Below are 18,459 nucleotides of genomic sequence, written 5' to 3'. Positions count from 1 at the left end.
AGAAAAGGAAGATCAACAATAGATGCAATACACGTCCTAACACAAACAATTGAAAAAAGCTATGAACATGACGTAGAATTACACAAACTATTCATCGATTTCCAACAGGCCTTCGACAGCATATACAGACAACAATTACTAAAAGAAATGAAAAAAATGGAGATACCGGCAAAATTAATAAGACTAACTAGAATGACAAAGAAAGACTCAACAGCAAAAGTTAAAATAAATGAGGGAGATACAAACGACATCAAAATAGAACTTGGGGTAAGACAAGGAGACAGTCTGTCAACGACACTATTCAATATCGCTCTAGAAGGAGTAATTAGGGACACAGGCCTGAAAAAGACAATTATTCAAAGCTCAACACAGATCATAGGATATGCGGATGACCTAGGACTGATAGCACGAGATAAAAAAAGACTAGAAGAGGCACTTTTAACCCTTGTAAGAGATGCAAAGACGAGAGGATTAATAATCAATCAGAATAAAACAAAATACCTTATAAGCCCAAGAGACAATGTAAACAAAATAACAGAAATAAAGATAGGTGAAAATACATTCCAGAGAGTAGATTGCTTCAAATACCTGGGGGTGATGGTGGACGGCAAAAACGGAAGGAGTATAGAGATCAACGAAAGAATTAAAGCAGGTAATAGAGTATATTGGAAATACCACCGACTACTCAAGGACAAAAACCTGAGCAAAAAAACAAAATCAAAAATATATACCGCAGCAATTAGACCAGTGATAGCCTATGGAGCAGAAGTAATGTGCCTTACGAAAAAAGACGAAGAAAAGTTAAGAATAATTGAGAGAAAAATTTTGAGAAGAATACATGGCCCAGTGATGACAGAAACAGGGGAATATAGAAGGCTCATGAACCATGAAATAATAAATATAACTGAAGGAGAAGATATAGTAAAATTCATTAAAGCACAAAGACTCAGATGGTTTGGACACACACAAAGAAGAGGGGTAGAAGAACTGATTAGGAAGATAGTGAACTGGAGACCAGTAACAAATAGACCAAGAGGAAGACCAAAAATAAGATGGGAAGATCAACTGCTAGACGATATATCAAAGATGGAAATTGCAAACTGGAGAGAAAAGATTCAGGACCGGAGTGAGTGGAAGAAGATAGTAGAGAAGGCAAAAAACATCACAACCTATGAACGATGACCCAAAGGAAACTGCGGACTAATCCACCGCGTGAAATGGATTAAAAGAGCTCATAGTATTTGAGCGACCTATACTCTAACAAGAGTGAACGGAGTATTTATTTAATTCAAATAAGTCAATAAAATTTATAAGTAATCATCTGTCAATATGGTTAACTTCTGTCTATGAGTTTGCCAAACGTGTACATATTACTCTGACTTTGCAATCATATAAAATACATTGATATTGTGTATACAATTACAGATTAGTATATTTTTACGAATGTACATTTATTTGCAGATAATGTCTGGAAAATGATCTGGATACCAAAATGATATGAATTCATTAAGTTTACTTTAATTTAAGTTCTTTGTAGCTGACATAAACGACATTTTTTAAATTCCTGTTATTATTTACGTCCGGCAACTTTAACATGGAGAAATTAATAATACTATATTTGCTTACTCATTATTTTTGTATTATTAATCTATATCAAATAATTAATTACGGTAGTAAAAGTAACATTTATTACCTATAAATATATTATAGGTATTATCAGTAGTAATTGCACAAGAGCTCTAAAATTCTATATTAATTTTAGAGATCGAGTGCAATTTGTTGCGAGTATTTCATGAATAAAACTGTTCAACACCAAAATTTTATTGTAATTTATTTATGTAAGTACAAATTAGTACAATTAAACACACAGTTGTTATAAATATGTATTTGACGGTTGAAAGTCATCACTTTTATAATTTTTAAAACATTTGTCATTAATGACACTGAATGTATTTTTTCGTAGCAACGAAGGGCAACTGACGTAATATGCTTGACGACGGGCAATTATCAAAAAAGTTATCAGTAGTAATAACCCAAGGACATTGATAATTGTTCGAAACAATTTTATAACAGATTTCGAAAGCTTGTTGCTTGGAAACAGACCGACGCCGTAGGCGGAGGTCTGTTGCCTGTAAGCAACAAGCTTGAGAAAGTTGTTAAAATTTTTTTGAGCATTTATCAATGTTCGAGGGTTATTCGGATAGAAAATTTTTTGCTGGTTATGAAAAAAAAAATACAGAGCAGAAACAATTTATTTAAATGTGCAATTAACAATTCTTCCACCGTCCGATTTCCATCTAATTCATATTTTATATCATTGCAAAAGTCCATAAACGCTTTCCATACAAATTTTTTACTGTAAACAGTATTCTTTGGTATATTTGATTCGATAATTTCATTAATATTCTCATCAGTATTACAACCAAATCGTGACATTTTGAAATATTGAATATTTGAAATGTCAAAATCGAAATGAAACGAAATGTAGGTATCCATAGCTACATGATTGAGTGAAAACAGCCCATGGGATCTGTTTTCAGTATAATGTTGGTTTTATTGGTTGTATTCAATCAGATGACCACAAATTAATTGATTTCATTGGATTTCTAATTGAGCAAAAAATTTTCAGTTTAATTTAGATTTCTGTAGCTTTCTATTGGTCAGAATCTCCTATGAATGAAATAGTCAGTAGTAATTGCACAAGAGCTCTAAAATTCTATATTAATTTTAGAGATGAAGTGCAATTTGTTGCGATTATTTCATGAATAAAACTGTTCAAAACGAAAATTTTATTGTAATTTATTTATGTAAGTACAAATTAGTACAATTAAACACACAGTTGTTATAAATATGTATTTGACGGTTGAAAGTCATCACTTTTATAATTTTTAAAACATTTGTCATTAATGTAATTATATATTTTCTTCGTACCAACGAAGGGCATCTGACGTAATATGCTTGATGACGGGCAATTATCAAAAAAGCTATCAGTTTAATTTAGATTTCTGTAGCTTTCTATTGGTCAAAATTTCCTATGAATGAAATAATCAGCAGTAATTGCACAAGAGCTCTAAAATATTGAATTTTTCCCGAGTGACACTTTGACAGTTTTAATTTCACGAGCCGAAGGCGAGTGAAGTTATGTCAAAGTGTCACGAGGGCAGAAATTATATATTAATTTTAGAGATCGAGTGCAATTTGTTGCGATTATTTCATGAATAAAACTGTTCAACACCAAAATTTTATTGTAATTTATTTATGTAAGTACAAATTAGTACAATTAAACACACAGTTTTTATAAATATTAATTTGACGGTTGAAAGTCATCACTTTTATAATTTTTAAAACATTAATGGTCATTAATGTCACTGAATGTATTTTTTCGTAGCAACGAAGGGCATCTGACGTAATATACTTGACGACGGGAAATTATCAAAAATTATCGATTTAATTTAGATTTATGTAGCTTTCTATTGGTCAGAATCTCCTATGAATGAAATAATCAGAAAAATAATATCATCACAAAATTTTTTTGACACATTTACGTAGCGAAAAATCGTATGGTGTGGTAGTAGTCACATCCGTTTTTTTAAAGTATTAACTTAGTTTAGACGTTGTTTTGACTAGAAATTTTGATTTAATTCGTATTCATATCATCGATGACGCATGGGTATTCTTTCATTTTTCCTACTGTACTTTAACCGCACTCGCAAAATTGATGATGATTGCTAATAAACAGTTAAAATTTATATTGCCCAAAAAATTCTAAAGACTAATAAATTTTTCCTTTTCATTAGAAAGCAATAATGTATTATTTTCGTGGAGTTATACCAGAGACTATTTTACTTCAAATTAGGCTCGAAGCACTACACAATTTTCGGGCCCTAAATAGAAATGAAATGGACGAAATAAACATCAGATCGAAAAACTGTAAAAAATGCGTATTCAATATTTTTCAAAAATCTATCGAGTGACACCAAACACGACCCCCTACTCCCTCCAATAAATCCCACTACCCGCTAAATCATCAACATCGACATCGTTCTCATAATATTCGGAAATAGTGTTCAAGTTTATTGTTTCACTATGATCTGTGAACAAGATGTTAAAAATATATCATTTACAGAATAATTATAAGCATCTATTCGTATAGATAGTTGCATAATTAAAGTATCACAAATAGGTAAAAAACTATTTATTTTCAAAATTTTCATGTCCTTTTAAAAACATCGTTTCGGCAACTCGTTGAATTTTATCAACAAATTGTTTTCCGTGAATTGTTTTTCGTGAAAGCTCATCTTTATATGAAACACTTATCGGCTATAATTTTTTAGTTTCATTTTCGATTTCTGAAATTTTTTATCTTGTTTTCTGTATACATATTTAATTAAACTATTGTAAAGTTCACACTGCTGTAACTTTTTACTGGTTGCATTTATTCGGTCCAAAATGTTATTTAGTACATTCTTTCACGGTTTGTGCTCTAAATTTTAAAGAACCGTTTGGATTGACATGAAATTTGGCATACGCATAGCTTACATGTCAAAGAAAAAAAGTGATATTGTGCCGATGTGTGCTTTTGCCCTGGGGGTGACTTTCACCCCCTATTGGGGTGTCAGTTTGGCAGGGGGGAAAGACACAAAAAGGTGTCATTGAAAAATGACACCTGTTCGGACAGTTTTTTGCGAATACTTTAAAAACTATGCATCTTACGAAAACAAACTATATTAAACATTTTTGTAGCATATGAAAAATCAAAGAGATTCATTTCTTCACAAATCTTCTAGTTATAATACAAAAAAAGATAAAGTAGGTGGAAAAAGATTTTTTTTGCTGCATGCTCAAATTAACTTAAAATAACAGATCGATTTTAGGGGTATAATGCCCACCAATACCTTTTGTAGTGCCGTAAAATGGGGTGTAGTTGACCGTTTTTCAACTTCAACTAAAGATATTTTCTAGATAACAAAATAAAATGTATCATATATTTTTGCATAATATGTGTATAAGTCTTAACTTTAATTTTAGTGGAAAAAACAACTGGTATTTTAAAAAACCAAACTTAGAAAAAATAAATTGCTTCTTTGGTCAGGGGTGAAGTTGACTGTCTATGGTTTTACTTAATAAAAATGATTTTTAGTTAACTGGGGTGAAGATAAACACACTAAAATGATTCTAAATTAAGTATAATAAACATTTTAATCGACTTTTTATTACATAAAGACAGTTACTTATTTAAAATTAGGTATATAGAGACAAGTCCAAAACAAAACACAGCTCGCCTCTTCGGTAAATTTTTGGCGCATTTAATACTTTTTTTATGTTACTTAGAGGAACATTTTCTTCGCCAAGAATATCAGGCCATATAAATTTTCCCAATTTTGCGAGTTTTAGGAACTTAACATTCTTTAATCTCTGAAGTTTTTCCTACAAAATGTTTAATATTCTATTACAACCCATGAATTTGCTTCTATATTATTAATGTGAAAGTATTATGTTTCCTCAGCAATATTACTTTGAATGTCTGCAAGTTCATGGTCTTCTTATCCTTATGCTTAATGCTTATACATCCTCTTCTACAATCTTCCTTTTTCTCCATGTAACTTGAAAATGATAAGAGATCCGAAAAAAGGACACTCTACAAAAATGTAGGGTTTTCCCAGATAATTTTTTTTTTTTAATTTCTGTTTCTCTTTATCATTTTCGAGTTACATGGAGAAAAAGGAAGATTTTAAAGAAAATTTAAAAATGCGCTCTATAACTTGATCTTATTTTTTTTTAAAACTAGGTATTAGTTGAGTACCGGTAATCATATCGAGAATCATATTTCTCAGTAGGTAGGTTTGTATAGGTATTCCGATATAACAACGACCTTCACCAATCTGTTTAATGGATAAAAATGATTTGATTACTATGATTACTTTTGTTACTTTTGCATTTGAGTACCGGTGATCATATCGAGAAACGTATTTCTCAATAGGTAGGTATTTTGTATAGGTATTCCGATATAATAACGACCTTCACGAAGTACGAAGTAATCAGTGTAATCAAAGTAATCAAAGTCGATACAATAGTCGTTACTCGCTCTGTTACGATTAGTACGAAGTAATCAGAGTAATCAAAGTAATCAAAGTAGATATAATAGTCGTTACTCGCTCTGTTATGATTAGTACGAAGTAATCAGAGTAATCAAAGTAATCAAAGTAGATATAATAGTCGTTACTCGCTCTGATACGATTGGTATGAAGTAATCAGAGTAATCAAAGTAACGATTTGCCTCTCTGTATAGTAATCGTTACTATCGGTATTCGTAAGTAACGAGTACTTTGTAACGAATAGTTACTCTTTCAACATCACTACTACGTATACATTTTAAACCTGTGCAACTTTTTAAACATAGAAATAACACTATAATAAAAGGTATTGTAGAAGCAAAACGATGCATCTAAATGTGGTGGATGAGAGGTTATAATAATATACTTCGCATTTTATCTTAAAATAAATTAGTCATCAGTTTTTTGCTCATATCTGGCTTAGTTTTAATGTAATCGACATTTGACAGTGCTCTTTTTAAAGGTCTTTTTGTGTTATAACTAGAAGATCTATGAAGAATTGATTGCATCTCTTTGATTTTTCATAAGCTACAAAAATTTTTTATATAGTTTTTTCGTTACATTCATAATTTTTAAGGTATTTGCAAAAAACCGTCCAAAAAGTGTAGGTATATTTATCAATGAAAATGGCAAATTTTCAATCACGAATAACCTAAAAAGTATTGAGTTTTCAAAAAAACTTGTAGAACAGTTTTTGCTTTGAATTGGGTTCTTAGGCTATTGATTATGTACTATAGAAAGGAACTACAACGTTAACGGGGTTTTATTATTTCATATGGTCAATGATTTTGAGAAATGGGTGAATTAGTCCCTGGGCACAGGTTACATTAGGGTAAGTTCTATGCACTTTTGGTACAAACACGACTACATAAAAACTGTTCCTGGTTAAATTTCCTATCTAAATATAACTTTTTAAAGTCAAAGATACTTTTTTTTACAAAAATATATTCAAAAGAAAAAGCACAAAGAAACACAAAAGAAATAAATTTTGTTTTTTGTCCCATAACTTTTGTCCACGGGCATATAGGTATATACATTGCTTCACAGAAAAAATTTTACATATTTTTTCTTTAAAATAATGTTTGGTAGAGGTCATTAGGATTTACAGTTTTAGAAATATGATTTTTCAAAAATCGCCACTCAGAGCAATTTTGAGCAATTTTCCTTGTTATTTCGCAAATATTGTTCTGTAACTTTTTTCTACGAAACTTTAGGCATATGCAATGGTACATGTAAGAGGAATAGAAATCCATTACCTTTAAAATGTTCTACTTTATAATGTTGTACGACTTCTTTTAAAGAGGTTATCTTTTTCAAAATTTTATACTTTTAACGAGTTTCTAAATTTTTTACGATTATTTTTTAAATTTCCCATTATAACTTTTTTTTCTACATATAGGTATATGTATATCATATAATAAAAAAGAAAGCTTATCTGTTTATTTTAAAATGGTGTATTATAAAAAATTCTAGGATTATTTGTGAATAAGATATGCTTTTTCAAAATGTAATAAGTAGGTACTTGCAACGATTTTTGATTTTAGGATTATTTTTTAAATTTCTCATTATAACTTTTTATGTGATTGTATGTTATGATTGAATCTTATTTTTTATAGGTAATATTTTGGATCCACTTGACACGGCCGGGCAAACTTCAAAATATGAATTAATTCCAATATTTACTGTAAAAGCTCCTGCACCACAAGTTTTGCTTGAAAAAATAGCATGTAAATGTACCAAAGGATGTACAAAAAATTGCGGTTGTAGGAAGATAGGAATTAGTTTTTCAATATTCTGCAAAGGGTGCATGTGTATGGGTACTAATTGTGGGAACTCTAAGATAACTGAGGTGTCAGAGGAAGATATTGAAGCTAATACTAACGAAGAGATGGACTTTGATTTTTAAAATTTTATAAATGTCAACGTTTAAATAATTTTAACTAAAGTGATTTTCTAAAACTAATGTCTATGTAATGTTTGTAAAAGAAATTATTTTAAATAGGTAATACAGGTGAAAAAATATCAAAGAATGACTCTATTATTTCCATTATTTAATTATAGATGATACACCATTTTAAAGAACAGAAAGTAAGCCCTCTTTATTGAGCAATATATATATTCATGTACAAGAAAAAAAAGTTATAGTGAGAAATTTTTAAAAAACAATCCTAAAATCAAAAATTGTTGCAAGTACTTATTACATTTTGAAAAATAATATCTTATTGCAAAATAACCCTAGAATTTTTTGTAATACACCATTTTAAATTAAACAAAATAAGCTTTTTTAATTATATAATATAATATAATATAACTAAATGTAGAAGAAAAAAAGTTATAATGAGAAATTTCAAAAATAAAAAAATAAATAATATAATTTATATAATATATAATAATATATTGGAATAATATTATATAATATAATATTATATAATAATATTATTTTATTTTTATATTATATTAAAAAAAAATCGTTAAAATATAAAACCTTGAAAAACCATAATCTCTTTAAAAAAAGTCGTACAACGTTACACAGTAGACCATTTTAAAGGCAATTGATTTCTATTCATATTACGTGTATTATTTCATATACCTAAAGTTACGTAGAAAAAATTACAGAATAATATCTGCGAAATAACAAGGAAAATTGCCCAAAATTTCTGTAAGTGGCAAATTTTGAAAAATCATATTTCGAAAACTATAAATCCTAATTACCTCTACTAAACAACATTTTAAAGAAGAAGTATGTAGGTTTTTTTTTGTAAAGCAAAGTCTATACCTATATCCTCGTGGACAAAAGTTATGGGACAAAATACAAAATTTCTTTCTTTTGGGTTCCTTTGTGCTTTTTCTTTTAAATACATTTTTGTAAAAAAAAGTATCTTTGACTTTAAAAAGTTATATTTAGATAGGAAATTTAACCAGGAACAATTTTTATGTAGATATATTTGTACCTAAAGTGCATAGAACTCTCCCTGATGTAACCTGTGCCCAGGGACTAATTCACCCATTTCTCAAAAACGCACCCCCTTTAAATGGTAGCACTCCGCGGTTTTTTCATATATATATATATATATGTCCATTGACCATATGAAATAATAAAACCCCGTTAACGTTGTAGTTCCTTTTAGCTATCTTATTTTGAATATGATCAATAGCCTATCTCTAGACACTTCAGTGGTCATTTTGACCAAAAAATTTTCCACCCCCGAGAAGGGGTTCTTAACCACCCCAAGGTAAAAGCCATGCATCATTTCATTAAAATCCATGCAGTAGGTTAGAATTCGGAGGTAATATCCTGTTTTTCTCTCATTGACTGGCGTATATTCTTAATTTATTTTTTTTTATTTTTAATTTAAGAATTTTTTACCAAGCAACAAAAACAAAATTTGTTTAATTTACTAATGTTTTGTATTTTGAGAAGGATTTTCAAAGTGGAAATCGAAACGACAAAATAAACCTTATCCCTAATAAAAATATTAAATTGTATAAATGTAAATAGGTATACAAAATATCTGACTTAGTTTGTTCTGTTTCTTTTTTTTTTCAAAATTTTCCGATATTACATATTTTGCTTGATAATTTTAATATTGGTTATCGACTGGAGTACTTTTTTTTACATAATATGACGTAGGCTTTTAAATGTGAATGGTGAATATTCTTTTTATGATTTATTTACAATACCTACATGTTGCGCTACCTCGAAAAATTTCAGTTTGTTTATAAGTGAAGTGCTATCCGTTGAAACTCCCTATAAAAGGTATGTGTCTCAATATACAGGGTCTAACAAAAATACAGGTCATAAATTAAATCACATATTCTGGGACCAAAAATAGTTCGATTTAACCAAACTTACCTTAGTACAAATATGCACACAAAAAAAGTTACAGCCCTTTGATGTTACAAAATGAAAATCGATTTTTTCCGATATATCGAAAACTATTAGAGATATTTTAATTAAAATGGACGTGTGGCATTCTTATGGAAGGAGTATCTTAAAAATAAATTATAGTGAAATTTCTGCACCGCATAAAAATTTTATGGGGGTTTTGCTCCCTTAAATTCCCCAAAACTTTTAGGTACGTTCCAACTAAATTATTTTTTGCCTCTTAGTATTTTTTCGATAAACCAATTTTAATCGAGGTGCGTCTTCTCTTTTAATATGTTTACATAAAATCTTTATGGGGGTTTTGTGCCTTTAAACCGTCCAAATGTTTGTGTACGTTCCAATTAAACTATTACTGCGGCACCATTTGTTAAACACACTGTTTTTAAACCTTTTTTGCCTCTGTGCATTTTCCGATACGGCGCCTTTGATCGAGATGTGGCTTCTTTTTAATATGTTGCAAAATATACCTCACACTGTAATTTATAAATAAATTTTCATATTATTACCAGGTCTCTACTAACAGTATACAAATATGTGGTGGATTTGAAAAATATTCAAAATATCTCGATAAAAACTAGCTTTTCGAAAAATTACTAAGAGACAAAAAAGTTTTAAAAACATTGTATTTAACTAATGGTGCCACAATGATAATTTAATTGGAACGCACACAAAAGTTTAGGGAGGTTTAAGGGAACAAAACCCCCATAATATTTTTTGGGGGGGCACAAATTTCACTATAATTTTTTTAAAGATGTTGTATCATCCGAAGTATGCTCCGAATTATGTAATTCTCTCTCCATTTCTCATTATTGAATTCCTATCGTCCAAGTTGATCTGTACATAAATATAAAAATAAAACAGACAGAAATATGTTTCCAATGTTATTTGCTAATATTTTATATTGTTGGCAAGTGAAATTATTATTTATACATATAGACCAGGGCGCATCTGTTTTGAGTTGGATGTAAGAGGTGGCATTCGGATTTTTGCAGATAAAGTTAGGCGACAACTTCAATAATTATAAACAAACTAGGGGAGGTGAAAAAGATCTCCGAAACCGGTATAGACTCTTCCTGCACTCTCCGATTTAACCAGAGTATTATACAGCTGCTGCATTTTCGTTTTGCAAAGAAATTGAGAATGTTTATACATTTTTAATTCATTTACTCTTTTGTTTGAGTATTAAGGAATCTTTCTTGTTGAAGCTTTACCACGCTGAGTAGATGAGTTGTGAATTATTTAAAATTCTCTCATCTTAATTTCCTCGGCACCCTGTATGATTTATAAATTTTGAAAATCTCAGGAGGTGTAACCAAAGAAAGTATTCCACCTGTTGTCAATCTGGTGGTACGGAGGCGATATTTATTGTCGTTTTCTGTGCTATTTCGATTGATATCTTAGTTTGTTTTTCGGTAGATGGCCCTAGTTCATCCGTGACATTTCTTTTTTTGCAATTCGGGAAGGCCCAAGCTATGGTAAATGGTTAAATCGGAGAGAAGAGGATATGGGTTTACTGATGAGGGGAAAAAGATCTCCGAAATCGGTATAGACTCTTCCTGCACTCTCAGATTTAACCAGAGTATTATGCAGCAGCTGCATTTTCGTTTTGCAAAGAAATTGAGAATGTTTATACATTTTCAATAATTATAATTGACTTATGCTCCTTCTCAAATGTGCCCGGAACATTAATAAAAAAATTGAAATATTTAAAAATTTCGAAAAACATCGAATTTTTTCTACTTTCTTTGCTTATAACTTTAAAACGATTTATTTTGGAACAAAGTCGTACAGAAATAAAATAAAGATAATTAAATTTTGTATGATATACGACTGGTTAAAAATGCCTTAAATTATTACCATTTCTGCAAAATAGCAATAAATACAAAATAAGGGGCAAAATAAGCCTGTTTTTGTTCACTGTTTTCATACAGATTTTGCATAATAATTTTTGCAATCTAAATTTTTTTAAAAAAGTTTAAATTTTTAAAACAAAAAGTAGACCATTTATCTAATACACCTCTAACAGTTGATCCGGTTGTCAATAAGATTGTTATAAACAAAGAACTTGAGGAATTACATAACAGCGATTTTTCGTAAAACAAAACATTTTTTTGTATTTTTTGAGTAATTCTAAGCAAAAAATGTACTTACAAGTTTTTTCGCAGGATGCATAGTTTTCGAGATAAACGTGGTTGAACTTTAAAAAAATCGAAAAATTGCAATTTTTTAACCCGAATAACTTTTGATTAAAAAATAAAATAGCAATTCTGCTTACAGCATTTGAAAGTTCAAGTCAAATTATACCGGTTTTGATTATTTGCATTGATAAAAATTAATTTTTTTATTGTTAAACAAAGCTATTTGTTTATAAGCCAAAAAACTGCTTATAATTTTAAGACATTGCTGAGGCCACTTAATATAAATAATCCGATTTTAATTCTGTAAAGTGTATTAGATAGGTAGAGCGTCTCTTTATATGTAAAAAATTAGCAAACTTCTAAATACTCTACTTTTTGTTCAGAAAGATTTTAAAAAATTTGACATTAAAAAAAATTAGATTACAAATTTATTATGTAAAATCTATTAGGTAGATTTTAATGAAATTTTGTAGACGGCTTAAGTATGCTATAAGAATTTTCTAAGCGAATTACTAAGCTTCTAAGTGCTACCGAAGTGGCTAAAAAACTTTGAATAACAACAGGCTTATTTTGCCCTCTTATTTTGTATTTATTGCTATATTGCAGAAAGGGTATTACTTTAAGACATTTTTAAGCAGTCATATGTTATACAAAATTCAAGTATCTTTATTTTATTTTTATACGACTTTGTTCCAAAACGAATCGTTTTAAAGTTATAAGCAAAGAAAATAAAAAAAATCGATGTTTTTCGAAATTTTTAAATATTTTAATTTTTTATTAATGTTCCGGGCATATTTGAGAAGGAGTATAAGTCAATTAATATTATTATTGAAGTTGTCACCTAACTTTATCTGCAAAAATCCGAATGCCACCTCTCACATCCAAAAATAGACGTTTTTTCAGATATCAGCCCTGGTCTAATAATATATATGTATAAAATAAATAATAGTAAACACAATATCAAAAGATTTTCTATCGAGGAAAAATGCAATTATTTTTTAAATGTAAAAAGATAATTAACTCAAATATTTTTATAAAAGCAAAACCGGCTTTACCAGCTTATAAAAACTAAAAAAAGTCTTAGGCGAAAATATAATAATTGAAAAGTTTAAAATGAACTGATGTGGAATATGGCCAAACAATTAGGCTTATGTGGAATCGGGATAATCTCAAAACCCAACAGCGTGACTTCACACTAGTGTGGCGTATTATTTAAATACCCAATTAGTAAAATATATACAACAGATTTAACGCTTTCATTTCGGCACTATCAATTAATTTTCATTCACGAAACGATGAAATAAAGATACGTAAAAATGAAGCTTTTGAAAAATTAGGAATTGGAGAATTAGAATTAGAATTAGACTTAGCTAAAGTAATGTTTAATGAATCAGAATTAGTTTAGAACTATATTGATACATAATAACAAGTTAGAGCAAAGATGCATAACAAGTTAGAGTGCAAACTAATTATGGTGTTGTTTAACCCCACAGGTAGACCGCATACTATACTGGCCCCATTAATATTTATAAATGAAATATTTGTTTGCTAAACTTTTAATTCGTAGTAAAATTTAATTTGTTTTAATTAAAAATTAAATTAAAAAATTAATAGTCATTTTATTTGCCTATTTGTTTAATTTCCAAAATTTTTATTAGAGTTTTCAAAAACCTTATACAGGGTGAAACTTTTTCTACGAAAAAAACAAAATAATTTTTTAATGCCGGACCTGATTTTTTTCAAAACCAGTTGATTAGGTGGTAATTAATGTACCGTATAACCAAAACATGAGACAAATACAATTTACCATTCAAAAGTTATGCTGAAGAAAAAATTCCGGCAAAGTTCACAACTCACCCTATGTATTATTAAACACTGGGAGTAATGACACCTTTTAATGGTCATTATGTTATTCCCATAGGGGCCTCCATACGAAGTAGGAGTATGTACAGTTCCTCACGACTCACCCTGTATATTACTTGTGTTACAGTTTTAAGTGAACAAAATACATTAAAATAAAACATAAGGTATAGATAAATTTGTTTTTCGTAAATTATTAAGTTTCATAAGCTATTTATAAGCAAATCAAATTCATTTTTGATATACCTACATCTTAAATCATATTATTAATGTACATATTTTTCTGATAGTTATGCCAAAGCTCAAGATTATTCAAATATACTTGAGTATATAAACATAAAAACTTTATGGATACTCAACTTACCCAAATTTTTAGATTCTTCCCTACCCTATTAACTTCGAATAAAAATATCGTAAAACTTTTTACGGCGTTTTTTATTTCACTTTTTAAAGAATAACCCTTTCCAAGTGTATTACAAAAACACAAACAAAATTATACATATAATATAAAAAGATAAGTAAAAATAAAATAAAAAATAATATGTGTGTACTTTGTACGCACGTACTTAGAAGTTATACTTCTATTACATGATTTCAGCGAAATAAATTTCTAGTTTAAACAGATTATTTGTATTTTATTTAAATATTAAACTAATTTTAAATTTTAAATTTACTGCCCAAAAAATTTTTTTAAAACAAAAAATAAAAAAAGTAAGGTAAGGCAACAACATAAGCTGTTACTAAGCGGTCACCCATCCAAAACGTAACCTCGCTAAATATGGCTTGATTATGGTTATCCGGCGACAATCGTGTAAGTCAGTGTCCTATGGCCTTAAAATTGATAGATACCAAAATGAATTATTTTGACAAATTGTACAGTCGGAAAAATGAAAGAATACCCATGAACGATCACATCAATCACTTATTTTGTTGTTGCTACAAACGTTTGTTATTTATAGAAAAAGACAGCAAATACAAAATAAGTGATTGATGTCATCGTTCATGGGTATTCTTTCATTTTTCCGACTGTACCTACAAATAATATTGAGACTGCTTTTGAACCTTATTTGCATAATATTTTAATACTTATTATCTATTATTGTTCCCGATGAAGACAAATCCAAAGACACAAAAATGATAAAAAATATAGTTACTAAAAACACCAATATATTTTTTTCACACTTTATTTGCACTGATATACGCAACTTGAAAGATTTAGCAACTAATTTTATACTATCTCTATGCGCGTAGTCCATACTGTTGTTTTTATAATAAAAATTCACTCTCAACATTTTTCTCAATCGCGCCTAAAGAAGTACAACTTCAAAATAAAAAAAAAAAGAAAAATTACACACACGTTAATTTTACCCTACAATACTTTAAGCATTGTAATCATTAAGAAAGATGAGTTATAAATAAAAAAAAATTATAGTTGAATAAAAAAATTGAATGTGTTTGTATTTTGTAGGCACGTAAGAAGTTATATTTCTATTATATGATTTCAACGAAATCAATATACTTTAAACAGTTTATTTATATTTGATTTAAATATTAAACTAATTTTAATACTCACTACTCTCCAAACATTTTTATTAAAACAATACCAAAAATTAAAAAAATAAAAGAGTAAAATACACGTAAACACATTGAAAAATGAAACAAAGAAATGAATTCTGAACAATAATTGTTGACAAAAATTTTAACTAAATACGTATTTTCTGAAAAAAAAAATATAATAAATATACCTACAATCATAAAATGTATAAAAAAATTCAAAAAATAAAAATTTGCATTGGGAATTGAACCTGCGTCTATAAGGTTGTTAGATTTTGAACTTACCGCACGCAGAACTTAGCTAGCGAGACATGTGAATGATGTGGGAAGATATAGCAACTGTACGTTTTAAACTTTTTTCTTGACAGTTGCTTATTATCTTAGTTTAATCAAATACGTTTGATTCTTGCGGAATTAAAACATTAAAATACAACAAAATATAGCCTAAAAAAGCCATTTATTAGATATGAAGATTGGTAGAAATTGTATCGGTAATCAAATTATGTAAATCAAAGCATTACCTACTTAGCTAGGTACCTACGTTTTCCAAATAGATATGTAGGTCCTAATCTTTTATTACAATACTGAAACCTTTAAAATTAAGTACCTGTTGCTTTTAAAAACTATTTAAAAAGTCACTACAATTATAAACTTGCTTTTTGTGTCTGTCCTCACAACAATAAAAACTAATATACTACCTACATACAATTTGTTTACCTATAACCATTGACGTATTAATAAAATAACCGACATATTGAACAATTGTCGACAGGTCATTGTATTTACCCAATCATATAAATTTACTCCTAACGCGCCTAAAGAAGTATAACTTCAAAAATGTCTGGCTAATTGGTCCTTACCAGTGATGTGGGAGAGAGGGGATGTGGCATTCGGTGAAGTAGATGGGCTCGGTTTCACTGGCAAAAACGCACCATCCAATATGGCGGAACCACTCTTTGCTAGTATATTCTGCTCTATATAAAATATCTAATTATAAAATTATATTATATTATATAAATATCTAAATAATTAATAATTTTAATAACTAATTAATAACATTTATTCCATATATAACGTATAAAAACCTGCCCGTCGCCATATTGGATGGAGCACAAGTGTCAAATCAAGTGGTCCCATTTAGTAAATACAAAAGCATCCTTTATGTCGTATACCCTCTCTCCCACATCATTGGTCCTTACCAAAGCCATCTAAAAAAAATGTGTTATGATACTACTACTATCGGTTTACTGCGTTCTCCGACACCTTCCGACTCCCAACCGCCATTTTTCTCTGTTTAACCATGTACCTGTGGTGGGATCACGATCAGTAGAATTCTATTTTGCTGACGTCACAAAACGAATTTTACAATGGGGGAATCGACGGTTGCTAGGCAAAGACAACGTGACGTCAGCAAAATAGAATTCTACTCGTCGTGATCCAACCCCAGGAGGCATTCCTGTTTCCTCTAGTTCTTTTTCAATTCCTTTCCTCCATGTTCTTCTCGGACTTCCCCTTGTCCTTCTACCTTGTGGTATCCACGTCAAAATCTGTTTAGGGATTCTGTCATTTGGCATTCTCTACACATGGCCGTACCATATTACTTTTTTTTGTTGTTATATCATCAATTATTGTATGTGATCTCTTCTTGTTTTGCTTGCTGCTCTTCCCCAGAAGTCCATTTCTGTTTCTTAGTAACATTTTCTCTGTTCTTTATTTCATCGCCAAACTTCACAGCCATATGTAATTACACATTTAAATATATAAGCACTTTGTATATAAGCTATTTGTTCGCTTTAGATATTGTTTGGTCCCACAGAATGCCGTTCATCATGGATATAGCTTTTGTACCCTGTATGTATCTGTTTCTTAGAGCAGCATCGAGTGTTTCATCTTGAGTTATCTTCATGCCCAGCTACTTGTATTCATCACAGTGTTTAATTTCTGCCCCATCGTCTGTCTAATGTAATGGACTGCTTTGTCCCTCTAATACACATGGCTTCAATTTTCTTAATGTTGACTTCGAGTCCCCATTTGTTATATTCTTCTATTAGCTTCCGCATCATGTAACCCAAGTCGTCATGATTCTGAGCAATCAGAATTTGGTCATCAGCGAAGCATAAAGTGTAGAGTGTTGTCTCGTCATTAAGAGGGATTCCCATGCCATTACATTTTCTTTTCAACAGCTTCAGTCCTTGTTCCAGATAAACTTTGAAAGGGGTTTCAGCAATCCTGTTTCGATCCTTTTGTGACCTTAAATCCCGCAGACATACTTGATCTAGTTTTAATTTTTGCAGTCGTTCCATTATACAGACTTTGGACTGCTGTGATAAGAACATGTTTAATGTTGGTTTGCTGTAGGGTCGACCATAGTTTGCTGAGGGATACACTATCATACGATTTTTGTAAGTCTACTTACACCAGGTGAACTTCTTTATTCACGGCTGTTTTTTTATCAATAACTTGCGTAATAGAGTACAAGTGGTCTACTGTGAACCGCCCAGTTCTAAAGTCAGCCTGCTCCTCTGCTTCGTAATCTCTAATCATTTTCTATTTTGTTCGTAATTAGTTTCCCATACATCCTACTTACTGTGCTGTTTACCGCAATTCCTCTGTAATTTTCACATTGCTCCTTGCTGCCCTTTTGTGGATAGTTGACATGATAGATAATTTCCATTCTTTTGTGTTATGTGTGTTATGATAATATTCTCAAAAAATTGATGTAAATGTACGTTTGTTTTGATTGTATGTAAATTAGAATCTAATAATGATAGTAATCTCCGTTTTATCAGCAATTTAAAATTTAAAACTGGCTGTAACTGGTTATCAGTAATTTTGAAGTTGAAAAAATCTTGAACTTAAAACAATATCATCACGTTTTTTATTTAATAATGATAAATGAGGAGTGCTA

The 18,459-nt window shown here is 29.7% G+C and overlaps 1 protein-coding gene across 6 annotated transcripts in view; it reads left to right on the top strand.

Annotated features, from left to right (window-relative positions):
• The window catches only part of LOC126890677 (pickpocket protein 28-like), a 106,450-nt gene that overhangs the window by 24,753 nt on the left and 63,238 nt on the right, over positions 1 to 18,459 (top strand). For 3 of the 6 annotated variants that reach the window (XM_050659801.1, XM_050659800.1, XM_050659796.1), the window contains exon 1: positions 9,754 to 9,870. The exons of the other annotated variants lie outside the window; for them this stretch is intronic. The gene's annotated coding sequence lies outside the window, so the exon portion shown is untranslated. Of the gene's footprint in view, positions 1 to 9,753; positions 9,871 to 18,459 lie in introns of those variants that run through there. 6 annotated transcript variants of the gene reach the window in all.

Source organism: Diabrotica virgifera, chromosome 8 (assembly GCF_917563875.1).
Source record: "Diabrotica virgifera virgifera chromosome 8, PGI_DIABVI_V3a".
Classification (NCBI taxonomy): Eukaryota; Metazoa; Arthropoda; class Insecta; order Coleoptera; family Chrysomelidae; genus Diabrotica; species Diabrotica virgifera.
The sequence above is the reverse complement of the archived record's forward strand: the minus strand, read 5'-3'. Positions and strand labels throughout refer to the sequence as shown.